Genomic DNA, 23,007 nt, shown 5'->3' with positions numbered 1-23,007 from the left:
TACAGTCATATGAAAACATTTCTTGCAGTATACCACCACCATATCTACAGGAAATTCTTAGATCACAGCACTAATGAGCCATCATTGTTCTACTCTGAATCTGTGGTAAACTGGACAAAAATCTCCTACATCAGTGGTTTTCTTCATCAGTGGGTTTCTTCCTTTAAAAAATAAACTTTCCAAAATAGAGTAGGCCAGCTCAGCTTTCTTCTTGACAAACTCTTCCCTTCCCTCCTCCTTTATTCCAGGCAGCCACTAGCCTCCTTCAACCAACTGTGCAACTCTGAGGGGCGTCCCTTTTCAGAGGCATTGACCAGAAAAATTTTAAAAAATGAATACTCCTTTCTGTAGCATACATAACATATACCTCAGTATAGCAACATGTATGAGCAGTGTCTGCTGGTAGAACTGCAAAACCCACCAAATCTCACACATACCAGTCTAGGTAGCTACATGCATGTGCGCTCCCTCCCCAATCTCTCCCCACCAAGGGGAAAAAAAATCACCAAGTGGCAAGAGGCCTCAGAGGCCTTGTAGCTTAAACTTAGAACCACAAAGAAAACCCCCACAATCCCCCTGACCGATGGCCATTTGGCCACTGCTTATAACGGTCCAGAGATGACACATTTACCCCATATAGGCAACAATTCTCCTTTGGGTAGCCCAAGCTATATACAGTCAACTGAAAACTGCCTCCCACCACCACTGCCACCAGTCAGTCCTGGCCTGTTTGGCCAGGGAACAAATCCTCCGCATACCTATTCCCTACATGTGTGTATGAGAAGGTTATCATGAATTTTTTTTGTGGCACATCCATTTAGTTCCACCTTCCCTTTGGGGACCTCCAGGACACAGATTTACAACAGGATTTCAAGTGCCTAACAGAAACTTGAAGCTACAAAACAACCTTTTGCTCCCCCCCTTAGTCTGCCACCATCTATGCTACTTGAATAAAATTTGTCAAGCAGGTCACTGCTTCTTCAGGTTCTCCTTCATTCACAAAGAGAAGTATCTTTACCAAGTGGGAACTCTAGGAGGAGTGTTGCACATGAAGCTGCAGAGATGTGACACGACAAGACAGCCAGATGACACCTAGAGTTCACATGTGGCACATATGAACCCCATTTATTATCTTCAAAGGAGGATAATCAGACTGTAGAGTTGGAAGAAACACTACTCAACTTACAAGGAATCTTTCAGAGTAATATAATTTTGTCATGATAATTCATATTCAGCAACACAGTAGAAAGAGAAAAGTGGTGTAATAATTTTTACCAAATTAATCAATTTAAAAAGTATTTCCTTAAAAACAAGTTATTATTATTGCTTCACAACAAGAAATTTTGAGAACTGTAATACTGGTAACTTTTGGTTTTCTTCCATAGAGATTACCAATTTTGATTTTCTTTCAGAGTTTCAGAATGGATATTCCAGCCTCCTTTAGATCTTTTAGTCAGGAAGTTTTTGGGAAACCACAATTAAAGATACATAATAAATGTAATCATATTTTAAAAAATTTTAACTGTATTTTCCCAGGAAGAAAAAGTCATTAAAAAGTAAATGCCCAAGAAAATTTCAAAAATGAAGACTAATAAGGGCAGTCTTTCCTTATTATATACCAGATACGCTATAAGTCTACAATAAAAATATTAATCTGATATCATCCAAGATCAAGGAGTTTCATGAATGTTCATTTTCCAAGTAATTCTAGATGATCTTTCATGTACCCAAACACTTTAAAGAATTCCAACTATTTTTGTTGAAAATATTTCTATGTGTTGTAATTTCTATTCTGCCACATTAACCAGCTGACCAGTCAGTGTGGCCATGTGGGGCAGCACTTCCTGTAACAGACAACTGCAGGTGGCAGTACTTTTTAAGTGAGCCTTTTCTCCACAATCAGTTATCAAGATGATTCCTCTCTTATACTGCTAGACGCCTCTCTTATATTCCTTGCCCTCAGGTCAGCTGCACCTCTAATGTGACTAACTTTGTAACAGTGACTTAATACTTAGAGAGACCTATCTGTATTATTATTATTATTATTTTTTATTCTGTTACTTTTAGGTTGATGTTGCTAGAGACGAGACGCTTTACTTTAAATACAGGAAAATTACATACACACACGTAAGGGACAGCTGGTACATTACTTTTTAAGGCTATGCAATACCGAGTCAATATGTAGGAATTCCATTAAGCCTTACTTCAGGATATTTTGGGATCTCCAATTTGAGAAAGCTCTGAAATTCCACCAACCCACTCTCTGTGGGTCTTAAATCACATTAGAGCACCCACAAGAGAAGCAAGGAGAATAATTCCTCCCTCAATAATCCCTAGAGGACTATAAGACATCTTTCTTCCAACCCCCTCCTCCCCATCCCCAGCCAGTCTTATCTCTTAGGTATTGGGTGACCGAAACAAAAATAATGTTCCTGAGGATGGATTTTGCCTTTCTAGAGTTCTGACAAACCCTGATGACCAACTGTTTTAGGATCACAAAGGCAAAATCTCCTTCTGAGATAGTTAGCTTCCTATATGACAGAAATGAGGACACAAAAAGAGGCAATCCTCCACTCTGTGGTAAAACATAGAAAATTAACTGTTTTGTTTTCAAAGAACTAAAACTGAAGAAATTACAAAAAACCTTTTCTTACAAATATATTTATTTGACTTTACAAAATATAATCTGTCAAAGATAGTTACTCCCATAAGAGCAAACCTCTCTAGGCAGTCAAACTGTTTTATCATCATGCCATCACAGAACCCAACAAAACGTTAGCATTCACATTATCAATCTGCAGGAACTGAAGAAAAACAAAGCAGAAATCAAAGCACAGTGTTGTATAGGCCTTGGTAATAGGCTTTGATTCGGATCAGGTTCTGTCACTTAAATGCTGAGTGCTCTGGACTTGTTATTGAACCTCTCTGAGTTTTGCTCTACTTATGTGCAAAATGTGGCTAGAAATAGCTCCAGGGTTGTTCTGGAATTGAAATGAAATAACATATGTAAAGCACCTGGCACATAGTAAAAGTACTCATTAAATTTTATTTCCCTTTCCTTCCCTTCCAGCTGGAGAAGCAGGAGAGGGGTGTTGGATACATTCCCTTCATCCATAACACTTTCTTTTTCTATGCTACTGGAATACTGGAGGAAGGGGCAATCTCACTCGTGAGATGACTTGGAAAATAAGCTTGAGCACTGAGAATGTTTGCAGTGAGTAGGGCAACACTAGAATGATCATTGCTGTTTGACGAAAAAACCAAAAAACTTCAGCTAGTTTGTACACCTTTGCTCAATCCAGCTCTTTCCCCATTTCCCTATTAAGTTCTGCCAGCACACAAATAGTTAATTTTGTGAGTTACTTTCATATACAGAGAAACTTGAAAATAGGTTTTGGTTTTTTTTTGAATCACCATATGTATCTCTAAAGTGTTATAATGTAATGGTTCTCAATGTGTGGTCCAGGGACACCCACAGCCAGGTCCCTGAGACCCTTTGACAGATTCCCCAAGATCAAAACCTTTTTCATAATTATACCTAGATGTTACTGACCTTTTAAACTCTCTCTCATTAAGTTTTCTAGAGGCTACATGACATGTGACATCACAACAGACTGAACATAGTGACAGGTAAGAAAATCCAGCTCTCTTCCAAAAAGACAATACAGAGATTTTCAAAAATATAAAACAATGCCACTGTTTTCACTAAAACATTTTGTGCTTTGGGGACCATGGCTTTTAAGAAATAGAGTTCTGTTATCTATGTTAAGTTTATTATTATTTAATAAATATAAATTTTAACTTTTCTCAGCTTTAAGTCGAACACAGTATCAATAGGTATTCTCATAAGCAAAAGGACTGTGAGGTCATCAATAATTAAGAATGAGAGCAGAAAGATGAAGAACTGCTATTATAATGTGCTGTTAAGAAAGGGAAAAAATAACTCCCTATGCCAACTCATCTTTGAAACGGCATTATTTGTACTTGGATCTTTCAGTAGGTCAGTAGTTAATAAGACTCGGCAGAGAAATACGGAAGGGGCAAATTTCTCACACGAGCACATAATCAAATCATCTAAATTAATTTCACATTAATGAGGATTAATTATGGTTTCTAGAAAGCGAATATTTAATTGTTCACTGCTATTCTAAAATAAGCCTTCCTTGAAAGCTGAATTTCCATACCTAAGGTTAGATTTTAGTTGCATTTTAAAGGGACAAGGAGACCCATAATATCAGACTGGAAAGACAACTGTCTTAAAATACATAAAAAATTTCTAAAGATGGGCCATTTTGTGCATATATGTATATGTGCTCAGTTAACAGAAAAGCGGTTACTAACTCAAAGCATTAGAAAATTTCTAAGCTAAAATAAACTGGTAGACATAAAATAAAAATACACACTAGAAACTACTGCTTTCAGTGAGCATTCTTTTCAGAAAAATATGCACCGTGTGCATGAGGCACTCCAGTAACATGTTCTTCGTTGAAAAAGAATTTAACAGAAGCACTGGTGTAGTACTTACACAAATACATCTTTTACCCCTTTCCTAAGTAAAAAGAACCCCTGGGGAAATTAAAGGCAGAAACCAAGGCAATGTAATGTTACGGTTGAAAGGGTGGTAAGGGTTGTGGGAGGTTTTTCTGTATGTTATTAAAGCCAAGTCTAAAAAACACAAAAGTGTTAACATTTAACACTCTCATAACAAAGTATTCATTGGTTAACTAAATCCACTGCACTGGCTAAATGTATAGTAACTAATACCTTATTACGTGTCTCTGGTAAAATAGATGAGTTAATCATTGCCCCCCAAAACCGAACTTTTACCTTTCCTAATGCTGTAGAACTACAGCACACAAAATCCAACTTGCCAGGTTGCAATCATCAATTTAAAAAACAAAACATTTTAATTCAAATTGTGCTTAATTTCTAGATCAGCAACTGACACGTTAAGGGCCCAAGATAGAAGCAATAAACTCAAAAACTAACTTACCTAAAATACAATATTCCTTCTCAACTACATCATTTTCTCAAAGGGAAATCCTAAATTAAAGAGACTGCATCCTGTGAGCTAGTTAACTAAATCCTCTAGCCCTAATTTCTAATACTAAGCTTAAACAGCTTATAGAAAGACATTAGGAGATTTTGCTGGTAATCACTAATGAAGTGGTTTCCATCTTTCAGAAAATTATTTTTTAAAGGAAAAGCTTTATTTTTAAGTCCACCTTAAAAATGCCTATTTGGAATGGAATCATTCCTACACCTCATTAATATCTGAGAAAAAGACAATGGCAAATTAATGCAAACACCAGACTGTACACTACAGCACATCATATAAGTAACGTAAAAATTAACGGAGTGTGTCTTGGATGGGCCCAAGAGTTTCCAGTAGCATTCTGTTTGGTCCTGGTTTTGTTTTCTCATTAATGTAGACTCTTGCACCAACTCATACAAGGAACCGTATGATCAGAATGACCATTACATATGAATGGCATTAGACAGTTAATTAAAATTATTTCTGAAAAAGACACTTAACCACTAATTTAGCTTTCTGCAATGAGCATCTAGAAGGAACACTAGTTTAAGGGGGATGTGCTGGATGTTTTTTTAATCATATCACTCTATGTCATCCCAAATTCTGAAGTTCATAAGGGTTCCCCACCACCACCATTACCATCAAATAATTTTCCACAAATGAGGGAAATAATCATTGCCCAGCCTCAGATTCTGGGTGGGGAAACAAGTTTGGTTGACTTTGAGTTACTTGTACAACTATAAAGCCACAAGGTGCTTAAGAATTTAAATTCTTTGCCCCAGTCTTTTAAATTCCACTTTCTTCCACTTTCTCTAATGCCAACATTTTCTATTACAAGCAAAGCAGCTCCAGCCTTAACTCTTCTTAAAGGCTCCTTAAAGATCAGCCAGGCTCCCTGTCTGCATAACCCCTAATGCTGCTCCTATAGTTCAGTGCTCCCTCCTCTTCCTCACTTGGCCTTTCACCTGCGCCCCCAAATTCTGAAGTGCATATTAAGTTTATAGCTCTGCAGTGCCCAAACACCAACTCTTAACACCTCTACACACCTTTGTCTTACTTCCCAGGGCTAGGCCTAAATAGAGAAGAGGACAGAAAATCCTTTCACCAGTTTATTTCCTACTGTTGCTTACAGCAAAACAACCTTCAGAAATGCTTGGCTATTTGCTTTAGGAGTAGGGGTGAAGGAGAAACTCTGGAGACTAATCCTGTTTACCAGACCCAAGAGGTAAGAGAAAAAGAGTGCATGACCTAGAAGAGGAGAATGCAAGCCTCAGCAGTCAAATTCCTCCACCCATACCCTGGAGCTCCGGCCTGACTCCTCAATTCCAATGCGAGGCCCGGCATTTTGGCCCTAACAGATTCCTAATGCCTTACCTCATTCCCAGGCTCTATCGAATTTAATTCTCACAACCATCCTACAGAGTAAGCATCACACTACTCTCTTTACAAGTCAAGAAGCTGAACTTCTCTCTGAAAGGTAGTGGTGGAACACTCTGTATTAAGCAGGCCTCTGAAGGACTGGTAGGAACATGGGTTTTCCAAAATCCCAATGATAAACTTGCAGAAATAAATCTTTTCACATCAATACATAAATAATTTAAAAGGATGAGGCAAATGAACAGAATCAGACACTTGAGTAAACACTACTAGGTTTTAGGAACCTTGGAGACAGGGACACTGTCTTTCATCTCCATAGCCCAAGGATCCAGCATAGCTCTTAGAATAGACCAGGCCCTTGTAACTGTGTCAAATGAAGGAATTCACAGGGCTCTTAGAGCAATACCACCCTGCACTGTAGAAGTCACAAGTGATGAAATGCTTTGGCCCCAAGCCCAGGATACTTTATACTTAACAAAAGACTATTTCTAAGAGTCCACTCCTCTCTTATGAGTTAGGCTGGAAGCAGAGGTCTGTGACACTCTCAGAGACAGCAGAGGTCTATGGCATCATTGTCACAGAGGACTGTCCTGGAGGAAAACACTCAAGAAGCATTTGTTAGATGAAAGAACACACAAATCCTCTTACATTCTTGGTATGTGGAACATACAGATTGGTGCTTCTCAAGCTGGAATATGCATCAGAATCACCTGGAGGGCTTATTATAACAGACTGCTGGGCCCCACACCTCCATCCCAAGTGATGCTGCTGCTGCTGCTGCTGCTGCTGCTGTTGGTCCATGGACCACTGACATAGATTATAATTACAGCCTAAAGGAGCCTTTTCTAGTCAGAATATGTTTAATTAAACAGTAAACAGAACAGTAAAGAATATATAACTTGTGATATAAATAAGATATACAATTTCTAGCTTATTATGTAACCTAAATGATTCCCATTCCAAGAAGTCTGGTATGGTATATTAAACTGGTTTGAGCATTAAGAAAAAAATGGGAAAAAAAGAACTTTATAGTAACAAATATGTATTTCTATAATTGTTAATACAGCTATACCATCCTATTTTAAGTAAAACCTTCACTAAAAATCTAAATTAAAATATAAGAATTAAAAAACAACTAATCGGAGAGTATTTACCTTTACAAAGAGGTTGCTTTACAAGTCCCGTAGGATTCCTCATAATTGAAGATTCTTTGTGTATTCAAAACAATTCAATTAATGAAAAAATATATTGGCAACAATTTTAGTAACAGATTTTTTTGCCTAAGGCAAAGTGTACCCTATATGAGAAAGTCAGAGGCAACAGAATATGCGGAATAACACAAGATGAGGTAGGATTTTAGAAAGAATTAGAATCTTTTAAACCAATATCAGTGTTCCTTCTAATTCCAACACATCTCAGTTAAATGACTATAGACAAGTAACTCAGCCTTGATTTTCGCATCTCTAAAAAGGGATTAATAATACTTATCTTGCAGGACTGCTGTAAGGATTAGACTTGACAATGTATGTAAACCACCACAAGGACTTCTTTTATGGAAGGTCTGCTATCATCATTATTGTAATAGAAATGTCACGTGATCTTGGCAGCTCAGTATTTCCAGCAAGTACACTGAAACTCTAGGCTCTTAGTGTGAGTATGCACGATGTTGGAAATGCCAAGCTCCCAAGAGCACACCAGCTTTTCTATTACAATAATGGACAGGGGTTTGTTGTTGTTATAATTATATTCTAATACATTCATACTTCCAAATTAATGTAACTACTATCATTTTTTATTCATTTATTCCTGATTTACATAGCACATTCTTAAAATGAGATTTGATTTCAAACAGAAAAGATTTGATTCCCCAAAAAAGGTCTTAGAAGCTTTAATTTTGTCTTAAAATATCTTCTCGTTTCAATAATTTTTTCACTCCTAGTTTTGATGATCTCTCTCTACTGAAATAAAAAAACACCTTTTTTATCCCTAATGTTTGCCTTCCACGACAATGTATGTAAAATTGTTTTTATATCTCAAGTCCATCTCCTCACTGAACTGGAGACTAACTGAAACTTGGATGCAACACTAAGGAAACTTACCAGTTCTTGTTGTGGAAGAAAAAATGCCCATAGCTTTTCGTTTTTAGTAATTTATGCCCTGACAGGCAGAGTGAAGTCAGAACTCCTGTTCTCCTCAAAGAATGACAAGAACACTAGCCCTGCCAGGGCTGTAGGTATTGCTATTTCCCTGGCTGTGATATCCAGCTGAGAAGAAAAACATCCATGCTCTGTGTGTATCTTTTTAAAAGAACAGTGAGGTAAGAATGTATACTTTGAATACATGACAGATTTTTTCCTAAGTACATAGTGATAAAAGAGAAGCAAAGAAGTTATCCGTTCAAAATATGGATGAAACTTATAAGACATTCCCACCCACATCTTGGAGTACTGTGATTAGATGATTTTTAATTTTCCTTGTTTTGCTTGGTGTGGTGAGTGTATTTTTCTAAAATTTCTACAATAAACATAAATTGCTAAAAGAAAAAAGTGCTTTCACTAAAATTGAAACAGTGCTCAAAGTCTTTCTGAGTAAAGACTTTGCCACAGAAAAGATGTCCAGGGCATGTTCTGGAAGCCTGGTAATAACCACACACCAAGTGCAAACACCGACAGCCTTCAATGTGGTCATCGTCCTACTGACTGGCCCAGACTACACTGGCAACAGCACCATACTCCCAGGCTCTCCTTAACCAATGGATGCTCACTCATCCCTCTTTATGGCTCAGCCACACTCCAAAGAAAAAGATGATTTACAGCACTCAAGGTAAGACAAGGAAGAGAGAGACTCGGCCCCTGGTTGTCATTCCAGCCATTATCTAACATTAGCCCGAAGGGCAAGTTACTGAGTATCTATTTCTTGTTTTCTTCTCTCGAGTATTAAATAAGGAAATACATTATATTAGATGATTTCTAAAAAATTATAAAGGTAGGCAGCAGTAATGGAGAGCTACCCAAGATAAGATGAAGGATGGCAGTTGCCACACTCACTTAACTCAAGACTTTTTACCTGCCCTGGCTGCTACAAAGTTGAAACAATGGTCATTTCAAAGGATTTGGAAGCTATGTGGCTCAGGGATGGGGAGAGAAAAAGGATAAATACTGCTACAGCTACAATCACATATATGACACTGGCATGTGGGGACAATTTTTTAAAGCTCTGAAATTCAATATAAAAAAAGAAGTAAAAACAAATTTTATCTACATAATTTTTAACCATTTGCCTAAAACAGATTCCTAAGGCTTATCTTTTTGATGTGTTCTCAACTGAATCTAACAAATCTCAGATTGCATAAAACCATAGGTGAAGTTTTTCTATGCAAAATGTGTAAAATATAGAATAACCTAAAAACATAAAGGAAAGCCCATTAAAAATGAAATGAAACAAATGGATCAGGTCATCTTGTCTGCCTTCACCACATAAAAGGCTGTATTCTTTCCATTACATTATCCATTATTATAAACATGAGTAGCTATACCACTCGACAACCACTTCCCTAATCCTCAAACTTGGTAACAGGCAATGTACAAGTCTCCAGGGAGGCAGCCACGAATAACACAAGAGTTCCAGTTTTGAGAGGTGTGGTTAGACTATCGGGCAACTGATAGCAAAGAAGACAGATCAGAGTTGGATTCAGAAATAAATGAGAGGAACAGTACAGACATCAAATGCCCAAATTCTGTTCTATATGCTAACAAGTATTCACTAAAGGGCGGGGGCTCCTAAGGTCATACAAGTCTGGATTAAGTTGCATCCAGCACCATCCTTTTGGGGATTCAGAATGCACATCAGAATGGTAACAGATCTAAGAACTCATACAATAAAGGGACTCCTGTTGAACTTTATTTACTAGAACTTTAAAGAAAAATGGTACTAAAAGGTACAAGGTCAAGAACAGCTATTAAAAAAAAAAGAAAAAGAAAACATATTTCAAGATGAGCAGTAGGGTCGCTAAACAGAACCAAAGGCTCAACTGAGAATTTAGAAATCATAAATCAGTATGAGCCAACTGAAAGTCTTTTGTGACCTTTCTTCAGGAGTTTAAGCCCATTTGGACATGAGTGCCTTAAAGGCCAGAGACGCCTCATCATCAGTATCCACCATCTACAGTTAAAGAACCAATTATTTATTGGGAAAAGTAAGCCCGTTGTTGAAAGTCAATCTTCGTATAATGCAATCTAAAAGAAAATAACGCTGTTATTTGAACCACAATTACAGTTGAAAGTTCATCCTGCGTTCTCTCAACTAGAAATATCTATTAATGTTTGATTCACCAGAATATCACACACCTTTTACCCATAATGGTCAAGAAAAGTTTTGCAATATTTTACCTCCAAATCTTCAAAACATATGAGTGGCAAAGCTCAAATGTATCTTTGAGAGTTTACCATGCAAATCCTGCATTAGAATTTATTCCATAATACAAAGAGAAAGATGTCCCAGTGTCCTACAAAGGAAGGACTGTGAAGGTCCTAGTGACACTTAGAAGCACCTAGAATAAATATATGGCATATGATATATGTTCAATATTTATTGAGTGAATAAATGAATGGATGAATAAAAAAGTAAAAATTTTTATTCAGTAGAGAGGTTAAATGAAATCTGAGTACTCTACCACATTGTTCTAGTGTGAGAAACTGCAAGATAGCAAAGTCTGTTAATGTACACCTGAAAATTATATAATTGTATTAACCAATGTCACCCTAAATAAACTTAATTAAATTTTTTTTTTAAAAAGATAGCAAAGTCTGAAAACAAACGATCGTGTGCCCTACCCAGGAAGCATATGTAGTCAGTGAGAAACTCTTATTACTTGATAATAACTCTGTTTAAGTGTGACTTTTTCAAAATCTCAGAAAAGTGCCAGTACTTATGTCCAAAAACTTTGTCTTCTTGATAATTCTAAAGAACAAAAGATTCTGCCTAAATATACACTGCTTTAAATAACATTTTGATTGTATTTATTTCTCCTGAAAGCAAAGTATTTATGATATAAATGAACAGATATACTCCATTTTAGTCTAGGAGAGCATTTTTGTAGGGTGGTGATAGTGACCTTAAAGAGTCAGAAAAACACAGGTATTGGTCCAGGGCTCCAACCACAATTTTTCTTTCCTTATCTAATAATTGTTTAAAAAGCTGTTTATTAATAATAATGACCCAATGTTATCAAACTTTAGAACTAAAAATTTTTTTAATATAACTCTGGTGCCAAATTTTTTACTGTTCATTTTAAACAAGAAATGTAAACCCAAATTGCTTCAAATGTGAAAGAGTGCTAATTAAGTAGCAATTATGTACGTAGTGGTTTAATGTATGTTTTGGAATCAAAATCTGTGTCTGAGGATTGTCAGTAAAATGAAATGAGAATTGACAATCCTCAGACACAGATTTTGAGTTTTAATCCCAGTTCTGCTACTAATTAGCTGCTTGACCTTGAGTCTTTGGCTTCATTTTCATATCTGGTCCCTCACCTCTTTTGTGGGTGGGGTGGGGAGATGTCATAGATCCCTTGAGAATCTGAAAAAAAGCACCAGATGCTCCCCCCCAAATATGCATGAAATTATCCAGAGTATATTCAGAGTTCAGGATCTGTTATCTATTCGTTTATTTAGGTAAAGGGCTTCCTTATAATCTCTCCGTTGACCCTCAAAACTCTAAATTTTTTAGATTCTAAAGAAGTCAAAAGCAACCAAAAATATATATATATATTTACTGTCAAAATACAAATGAAAACTTAAGACTTTTGCCTCAAATTATTTTTTTCCTTTGGTTTGTAACAGACTTTCCAGGACTTTTTAAAAGAATTAATTTAACTGTATTTAATACGTATATTCGGCTTATTTGTAAGACATTTAGAGGCAATTGAAATACCTATCAAAGTATCCACATATGTGGAAGCAACCATACTTATCCAAGCTGAAGAAACTCTATATCAGCAGTCCCCAACCTTTTTAGTACCAGGGACCAGTGTTCCTATGCGAATCTAATGCCTGACGATCTGAGGTGGAGCTGAGGTGGTGATGCTAGCGCTGGGGAGCGGCTGCAAATACAGATGAAGCTTCGCCACCGCTCACGTCCTGCTGTGTGTCCCAGTTTCTTACAGGTAACGGAAGGGAACAGGTCTGTGGCCCAGGGCGTCACATTCTGCTCTATATTATCCATTCTTGAGAATAAGAAACTTATTTAAGTACAGCCCACAAGTCTAAGTTTACAAAAACAATTTTACATATCAAATATCTTCATTTTGTTAAACAAGTGAAAAAAACCTAGAGAAATACTAGCCTTAAAATATTTTCTAAAAAGCTAAGGAATCCCACTTCATTCTCTTGGATGATTCTTCCTCAAAGTTTATTTTCCTAAATAAATATATGAAAATAATATTTACATATTCTTTTCGAGAAGGCCTCTGATACATTAGATCTTACTGTGAAACTGAATTCTCCCAGTATTACAATGACATCCGTACTAATGATATAATTTTTAAAGAAAATCAGAAATGAAAGGTTGATACCTTAAGGAAAGACTAAACTAGCATAATCAGATTAAATGAGGATCTGATTTTCATTAATCATGACCTTACTAAAACAGTAGTACTTATGTCCAAAAACTTTGTCTTCTTGATAATTCTAAAGAACAAAAGATTCTGCCTAAAAAAAACTGAGGGAAGGTTTATTCCTGAATATTCATTTTACTAGGTTGATGAAAACCTTTCGAAAATGTATTAACACTTCCCTAGCTTCCTAAACAGTATCAAAAAAATCTAATTTAATACTTGCTTGATGGCTCAAGGTTATTATCATTATGAACATTTACTGTACTATGCCCTCCCAGTAATGCCCTCACAGCTTCCCTCAGCCAGGTTATCGGCCCTTTAGCTAAAGAGCACTGCACTGTCCTGCTGGCCAAGTGCCCAGTCTGCTCTTTTTCTCCCTATCTCCTTGTAGCACTCAGGTACCCTTCTCAGGCTGACATTTTGCTTAGCAGTTGCATTCTCTCTAGTTCTTCTAAACTGCTAGTTTACATCTCGGCATCTGGATATTAGATGACCATCACTGTTAACGCTGCATATAAATAAGAGTAAAAGAGGGCTAGGCATAGGCCTGAGGTTTTCATCTATGAATTAAGTGCTTAAGCTTGAGTCTGGGATGTTGGTGGATTTAGCTTAGCAGCTTCAACTACCCTTCTTTTATCCTTGCTTCACTATTCTCAATTACATCCCAGGCAGAAAATAATAATGAGAGAAAACGAATATAACACTTTTCAAGTTTTTCACCAAAGTATCATGAATTAGAAAAGGTAAAATATGAAATTACTTCTCATTACTAGAAATATGTGATGTAGTAACATGTCTGATTACTTTAATTACTACTGCTAATATTAACACAAAATTTAACTTTTCTGCCATCACAGGAATCTCACTTTTCTCTCAGGAAAAAAAAAAAAGACTTTCAAGATAAACAAATGTAAACCAAAGAAGGCTCTACATTTTTTTCAAGGGAAACACCTGCGTAAAAAAACAAGAAACACCCAGATCTTGGTTCCTAAATACCTTTCTCTAATAAAGAAGCCAAGCTTCTTGGAAAATGGCTGATTCTATGGCTGGGGATGAAGAAAATATTGACAGTGCCAGAAAGGAAGTCCTTTAAAAAAATTGAGGGAACTGTCCCATCCTGTAAAAGTCCTCGGCAGGCAAAATAAATATTTGAACAACAAAATGTATAACATCAGTATTAGATTATAAATCAAAGAATAAAATATATATCTGAGTCCATACTTATATAAATTCTTGAATAAATAAAGAACAAATGGACATGTCTGCCTCACAGAAGATGCCAATTAATAAATGTAGAGGAGATAAGGGTAAAAATCATTATAACAGCCACAGTAATATTTGCTGCAGGCAAGAGACATGACAAATGATAAAATCAGTAGGTGAAGCTTTAAAGATAAATAGAACATTTACACAGCCTCAAAGTATCTTCTCTCTAGATATGCAACTAGTAAGTTTAGCACACATCTACAAATAATTTGAAACTCCTCCCTCCAGTAAGTGGAACTTAATTTTCCTCCCCTTGAGTATGGGCTGGACTTTAACAACTCCCTTCTAATGAAAATCAAAACAACAGTAGCTTTATAGTAGAGCTACCTGTCAGATGTCACCTTAAGCAAGTGATCAAGGTTAGCATAACCAAAAATAAGTCATGTTGATATCATGTGTCCCCCTAAAATGATGAAAGAAGTGCAAATTATTATTTCTGTAATATTCGTGCAAAAAATGCACAGTCTCAATCTAATCATGAGAAAATCATCGAAGTACTCAAATTGAAGGACATCTACAAAAATACCTGCCCAGTATTCTTCAACAGTGTGAAGGTCATGAAAGATAAAGAAATACCAATAAAGACCCTATAAACTTTCACAGATTCAAGGAGAATAGGGAACATGATGACTAAATGTAATATGGTATTCTAGACTGGGTGCTCAAAGAAGAAAAGGACATTAGTAGAAACCTTGGGGAAATCTGAATAAAGTCTGTAGTTTAGTTAATAGTAGTGTACCAATGAAAATTTCTTAGTTCTGATAAAAGCACCATGGTTATGTAAGACATCAACAGTGGGGGAGGCTGAGTAAAGGTCATATGGAAACTCTCTGTACTATCTTTGCAACTTTTCTGTAAATCTAAAATTATTTCAAAATAAAAAAGTTATATATAAAAAAAAGAACCTGATGTGGTTACTTAGACTTTAGCAAGAGTCATTCAAATAACTAAGTCCCAAAGATCTTTTGGGACATCTTAACGTAAATTCCTAATATTTCAAGTTAAAGATTAAAAGAAATTTCCACACCAAGAGGAAGGGTAGGAGGACCCTAAAGAAATACCTGCACATATGTACCAGAAGACATAAAAAATAACATTTAAAGTAGTTTCGTAATATAAAACTTGCAACCCAAATATCAATCAACATCAGACTGAATAAGTTGTGACATACTCGTACAGCAGAATACTATACAGCTGTGAAAATAAATGGACTACAATCACATTTTTTTTTTTAAATTGAGGTATAATTGACATATAACATTATATTAGTTTCAGGTGTATATGAATTGATATTTGAATACATTGTGAAATGATCACCATAATAAGTCTAGTTAATGTCCGTCACCATACAGTTTCAAAATTTTTTTCTTGTGAAGATCCACTCTCCTGGCAGCTCTCAAATATACTATACAGTATTTTTAACCATAGTCACCATGCTGTACATTTTATCCCCATTACCCATTTATTATATAAGTGGGAATTTGTACCTTTTACCACCCTTCACCCATTTCACCCATCTATCCCTAACCTCTGAAAACCACCACTCTGTTCTCTGTATCTATGAGCTTGGGTTTTGTTTGTTTTTTAGATTCCACATATAAGTGAGATTACACAGTATTTATCTTTGACTTATTTCATTTAGCATGATGACTTCAAAGTCCATCTATGTTGTCATGAATGGTGAGACTTCATTTTTCATGGCTGAATAATATTCCAATGTATGTGTGTGCGCGCACACACATTTTCTTTATCCATTCATCCATTGATGGACGCTTAGGCTGTTTTCATATCTTGGCTATTGTAAATAATGTTGCAATGAACATGGGGATATATATATTTTTTCAAGTTAGTGCTTTCATTTTCTTTGGATCAATATACAGAAGTGGAATTACTGGACCATGTGGAAGTTCTAGTTTTAATTTTTTGAGGAACACATCCATACTCTTTTCCACAGTGGCTAGACCAATTTATATTTCTACCAATAGTGAACGGGGGTTCCCTCTTCTCTATATCTTTAACAACACTTGTTATTTCTTGCCTTTTTTTAACAGCCATTCTAAAAGGAGTGAAGTGATATCTCATTGTGGTTTTGATTTGCATTTCCCTGGTTATAAGTGATGCTGAACATCTTTTCATGTACCTGTTGGCTATCTGTATGTCTTCTTTAGGAAACATGTCTATTCTGATCATCTGCCCATTTTTTAAATCAGATTGTTTTGTTTGCTGCTACTGGGGTGTATGAGTTCTTCATATAACTTAAATATTAACCCCTTATCAGATATATGATTTGCAAGTATTTTCTCCCATTTAGTAGGCTGCCTTTTCATTTTGTTCATTTCCTTTGCTGTACAGAAGCTTTTCAGTTTGATGTAGTGGCACTTGTTTATTTTTGCCTTTCTTTTGTGGTCAGACCCGAAAAATTATCACCAAGACCAATGCCAAGGAGCTTATTGCTTACGTTTTCTTCTAGGTATTTAATGGTTTCAGGTCTTATCTTCAAGTCTTTGATTCATTTTTAGTTAATTTTCATGTGTGGTGTAAGATAATAGTCCAGTTTCATTCTTTTTCATATGGCTGTCCAGTTTTCTCAATACCATTTATTGAAGAGATTATACCTTCCCTATTGCATATTCTGGATCTTCTGTCATAAATCAATACATGGGTTTGTTTCTGGGCTTTCTATTCTGTTCCATTGTTCTATATGTGTTTTTACACTAATACCATACTGTTTTGATTACTACAGCTCTGTAATATAGTTTGAAAACAGAGAGCATGATGCCTCCAGCTTTGTTTTCCTTTCTCAAGATTACTTTGGCTATTTGGAGCTCTTTGTGGTTCCATAGTTATTTTAGTACTGTTTGTACTATTTCTGTGAAAATGCGACCACATCTGTTTTGATAAATCTCAAAATACATTACTCTTTAAAGGGGAAAAACTGGAAAAAAGCAAGTTACAATATATAAAGTAGGCAGAATATTAAATAGAATAAAAAATTAAAGGTAAGGAAATGATTACTAAAAAACTCAGGGTGTTGGTAACTTCTGCAGGGGGTGGGAAGCAGGTAGTAAAGTAAAGGTGTTCGGAAAGGGCACACAAAGGGCTCCTAAGGTATGGACGGGTAATGCTACACTTTTAAGGCAAATAGTGGGTACAGAAGTGTACTGTTTTGCTTTATAACTCATATACATATTACAAATATTCCTTTGTATCTATTATACTTTTTTTTTTTAATTTTAAAGGGAGTGAGGAGGAAGTTTACATTTTAACAGATACCACATCCTGACAACTACACATAATTCATTAGGTGCTAAGTTTTTTTTCAATCTCTGTAAAATTCCAAACTTAAAAGGTTACAGTCATCTCTTTTGAAACTAGAGAACAGCCATTTCTAAAAATTACTGCAGAAAGTATGTCACCCATTCAGGGCCTACAATGTAAAGGAAGTTTTAGTTAATGAAGTCCGATGTTACACTGAGAAATCTATCTTCTTCCATTTAAAAGGAAAGATGCTTTCCCATCTCTCCACTGCCATCCTGGGATAAAGTATTTTCCCTCCACAAAAACAAGAAGTTTGGGTATGCTGGGAATGAAAATAAGGAGAATCACACTTAAGCTGTTGCCACAAAATTCTGAATACATACTCTCATCTCCCTTGCAGGCAGACCAAAGTTAACTCAGTACTCTGATTAAAGTGTCTTGGATTTTAAAGTATTTTATGCATCTAATTTTTCAAAAGCTACAAGTTATTCATAAAACACCCTCAAAATTAAATATCAGGATTTTTTTAAATTCCTAGAGTAACTGCCACAGGTTAGTTATCACACTTGGGTAAAAAATATAGTATTAAAATAGTCAAGGTAAAGGTATTTAAACTTTTAAATTATCTCCATGATCAGTAATAGTAGAAACGATAGGTTTGTTCTAAATACGAAACACTAAAGTGGCCGTAGGCTCAACACCCACACCTAAATACAGTATTCCCAAGAGAGAGGACTAGCCCAAATGCATCATTTTGAGAAGAATGAGCTACAAAATATCAAAAGTATGCTTATAAAGTGCTGACTTTGCTCAGCATTAAACTATTTTAATGTAAATTAACTCACTTTAAATTTACTATATCCTTACTCAGTGAGAAATACTTAATTCTACATGAAAATAATCATTTAAGTAATGATGCTTTCTAGTCAAGTTCAGATTTCAAAAGAAAATGTCTGCAAACATCCAGAGGGTACAAAAGTTACCAAGGTAAAGCGTAAAAACCATATTTCCTTTCATAGGAGGGTGCGGGGATTTTATTGCATTGTAAAATTTTGCTTTTGAAAAACTGTAAAATTTAGAAATTAAGGACACTGAAGAAATCAAAAGAAAATAAAAACAACTTATAGAAGGTTTTATTACTTCCTACAAGTCTCTTGAAATACGAATAACAAACTTTAAATAACGTATTTAATAGAGCCATAATAATTTAAAGAGCAGTTTGGATTTTTTAAAAATAAAAGCAATAATCTAGTTAGTCTGTCAATCTTAATTACTCTGACATTTGTATCCTCACTTCCTGAATCTAACTAAAACATTCCTGCCATGATACCAGATTCCTAGTCAGGCTTTCTGAAAGGACTAAGGGAGCTCAAGTTCCCCCAGCTGAACAGGAGCCAAAACATGAACCCTGCCTCTTCTGTGCAGTTGTAAGCAGTTAACACTCAGGATAAATCACTCCAAAATCAAAGCAGTCTTTATTGATCACAATGACAAACAACCATACTAGCCAGACAGTGCATCTTCAGGAGTCAGGACATACTTTTAAGGTAACAGGAGCTTCAAACTATAGTCCCTGGAAACAGACTTCTTGGAACCACATTATCCTTAAATAAATAAACCTCATTTGAATGAACTAAAATTACGGATAGCCCTAAGAAATACACTGGACTACGTAAGTGTTCCCAAAATGACCAATGGCAAATGTTCCTGGGGTTCCTCCTCCCTGCTCTCATTTATTTCTCCCTTAAGCCCAGACTTATTCCTGCCCCAAGCTTCATCTTCATGAATCATTCTGCTTACTTAGTTCACGGGGTAAGTGTTGTATATGTTTTGTATACTATTCACTACTTTGGTGTCCTGTAAATATTTAGTAACAATAATAATAACCAACTGATTATTCAAGTCAAGCATTAATAGTTCAGAGAAATATAACCATGGTTACTGGAACACCAGGAAGTAATAAAATCTCCAACAGTGGCCAATAACCATCAGAGGACTTTATTAACCCACTTTAGGGAAAATGTGTTAAGGTGGTATTTCAGTAAAGTGCATACTTTTTAGCAGCATTTATTTGGTATAACAATTATTTATTTTTTTAATAAATTGTACAAATGAGAATCATTTAAAGCAAGAATATATGAGTCTCTGGGATGCATTCTTATTATGTTTCAACCCTTCCTCTTCCCAGCAGAACAGGAAGGCCGATGAGTCAAAAATCAAACCATCTATAGCCATCCATTTTCACTGGCTTCAGCAATACCCACTTTCATATGTGAAGCAAAGAACAATTTGAATAAATCTTCATTCTTTCTCCCACCTTTCCCTGCTACTATCAGACTGATGGAGGAGAAAAGTGAGTAGGAAAAGATAATCCAAGGAGAGGGGCAGAAAGAAAGGAGGGAGAGAAAAGGGGGCTGAGGATGTCAGAAGACATGAGTCTGCTGGGTAGCAGTAAGGGTATATCAATTTGGAACATATGTTATAAAAAGGAAGTTGTTCTTTTATTGCATTGAAGTATTTAGCAGAGTTGGTCCAAACTGTTCAGGACTCCAGTTCATCTATGTGCCTTTCTGGTTAAGCTGGCAGTGAGATGACTGATTATTCAAACTTCCAGTCAACCTTCCTTCTTAGTTACTGCCTGAATCGCACACCTGGACAATCAGGGCACAGGTGCTTCACTTAGACTGCCCTCCGATCTGCTTCACACCTGGTTCTTGTACTAAAACAGCCCTTACAAGCAGAGAGAGTAAAAATATGAAAGGGATGGAGTAGGTTCTCCACAAAGCTTTGCACAGTCAGCATCACCATCCATCCCTGCTATGCTGGGAACGTGACTCTTGGAACTATGACAACAAAACCCCAGTACACACTACTACTACAAGCCAAACTACTAAACACTTCACAGACTGGCATAATTTAACCAGAGTTATGAGATGATAGTATATGTGGCCTTATTCAAATCTCGGTTATTAAAACACCCAAAGTATTAAAACTCTGGAAATTCAAGAAAATGAATTTTAAAATAATAATTAATTTAAAAGTTGGCTAATCCTAATAAAGAATGCTTTATTACACACCTTTTAGTAATATTAAACATCAAAGAAAAGTCAAATGTGTGATCTGTTCAAGTTAAACATTGGGCTGAGAACTCAAACAAAAATCGTTCTTTCTTATAAAACTCAGCTTGGGTAAACCAGAATGAGAAACCAATGTCACTGAAAATAAGTGGGCATGTCCTATGGGTGTAGGTGCTATTTTGTAAATCACTGCTCTACTGTATTTTTAGGATGAACCTTGCATTATACAAAACACTTACCAGTAATCAACATTCTTATATTTAATTGCCAAAAAGAAATCTTACAGGATGGGCAGACATTCAAAGAGGAAAGGATGATGTTCTGGTTACAAGAACTGTCCGGGTGACAGTGTTATCACTTTATGAAGTTTCCCAACATATATCCTTCTTGTAGGTGGAATTTCAAGTAGAGATTATCAAAATATCCTGTATACAAACACCTATTACTCTCTATTCCTATTGTCACTGTGATTTTCTCAGATTACTTCAGTATTTCTAGTCAAACAGTCTTACACAACTTCTACTGCCAAGTATGGCCTTATCCTTCCTTCTCTTTGTTCTTAAAATATGCTTACTTTTGACTTCCACATGACTAATAAATTTCACCATACCCCCCATATACATCTTGGTTCAATGTGTTTATTTTATTGCCTTTAAGTACATTAGATCAGGGTTAGTATATCTGTCTGAGGTTGCTAACTCCTTGAACACTATCGGAATGCTACCAACACCTCTATCATCTTTCCTTCCCCAAGAGAACATACACTATCTCAATTACTAGAGAATCATGGGATTTAGTAAAATAATTATTAAGTTCTCTAACCACTTTAATGAAGTAAAACTGCCATTCAACAAACTAGTTATAGAGGAGAGAAGGAAAAAGTGAAGAGAAGGAAACTAATTTAATAGCTATGTATGTTGGTTTGTATAGAATGTGGTACTTTCAGAGTGATTTCTATTCTATCATCTCATTTGATCCACATACTCACATATATAAAAAGAAAAGATATTGGTGACAATTAAAAGCCAAACACCACTAGGAGCTTTTATATTTAACAGTTTCATCACTCAATAAAATATAGATTATTTCCCGCATTATGATAGAGAGAAGGAAAGTTGGAGAAGGAAGCTATGATGTTAATGTGCTAAGTGGCAGTTCATCTGACTCTGCTATACCATGTTGCCTCTAGCTTAATCAGATAAATTTTTCTAAACCATGATTGTAGCAAACATGAGAAGCATGATATGTAACATACTTAAACTCTGGGCATATAGGAACAACTGAGTCTTAATCACATGAAAAAGCCTGGGCCTGGGCAGTCAGAGAACCTGATCTTTATACATCCCCATCTCTTCATCCAGCCCTGTCCTAATGGATGGGCTGTGTAGCCTTGGACAGGTCATTTAACCAATTAAGCCCTTAGTTTCCTACATATAAAATGTGGGAGGTCGATTAGATAATTTTTAAGGTTATGTCTGCTATTATTTTATTTCTCTCTAATAATAATATTCAACTGTACATAATTTTTTTAAACAAATGTGTGAAACATGTAGGGAGAGGGTTGAAAATCATCACCCTATAAAGGACTAAGTTTATTCAACTTTCCATAATAAACTCCTGAACACAGATGATTTGCATTTAAGCATTTAATAAGTAACTCTGAATGATTAAAGATAAGATGACCAGAGTCTACCCATGAAGCTATCTTTACATCCAGGAAGAGTCCAAAATGAGTCTGCCTAATTACTAAACTTTGGTGGAGAGAATGTTATATGTATTTTAGTGATAAAAAAACAATTTCACCTGTATGACCTATTTCAAATCCATTCGTCTACATAGTGAAAGACTACTATACTACCTAGAACCTCACCACCATCACACACACACATAAAGTATTTGCACTCTCTTTTATGCACCAAAGTACTTTATGCAGATTGTTATTACAGCCTCTTAGCACACAATACTATGGTGAATTGTTTATATGCCTGTCTGTCCCAGTGGACTGCAAGCTGTTTTATTCATCTTTTGTGTCTCCAGTACCTACCAGGACCAGGCATATGACTGGCAGACATTAAATGTTCACTGAATTGAACTGAACAGAAAATTTCCCACTCACTCAATCAACACAGCTTTGGGCCTAAACACCCCAAATTTTCATGCTCAGACATGTTTTGCTGTGCTGGGTGGCAAAAGCAAACTCCAAGTATCCTGTAAATTCAATTCTCAAAGAGATCTGTGAGGAAAAGGTATTTTAAAACATAGTTTTTAAAAAAGCTTCCATACCCGTGTAGCAGAAGGGCAAAAGCTCACTTGTGTGAAAGCGGGGCCTCAGGTTGGCGGGGGAGCACTTCATATTTCTTATAGATTTGGAGGACAAAAAA

General features: G+C 35.9%; 1 protein-coding gene across 1 annotated transcript in view; it reads right to left on the bottom strand.

Moving 5' to 3' along the window:
• Window positions 1-23,007, bottom strand: part of ZSWIM6 (zinc finger SWIM-type containing 6) — a 168,556-nt gene that overhangs the window by 62,753 nt on the left and 82,796 nt on the right. The gene's annotated exons all lie outside the window — the stretch shown is intronic.

This window comes from Pteropus alecto, unplaced genomic scaffold (genome assembly GCF_000325575.1).
Source record: "Pteropus alecto unplaced genomic scaffold, ASM32557v1 scaffold70, whole genome shotgun sequence".
In the NCBI taxonomy this organism is placed as follows: domain Eukaryota; kingdom Metazoa; phylum Chordata; class Mammalia; order Chiroptera; family Pteropodidae; genus Pteropus; species Pteropus alecto.
Note: the sequence above shows the minus strand (reverse complement) of the source record. Positions and strands in the feature narration are given on the sequence as shown.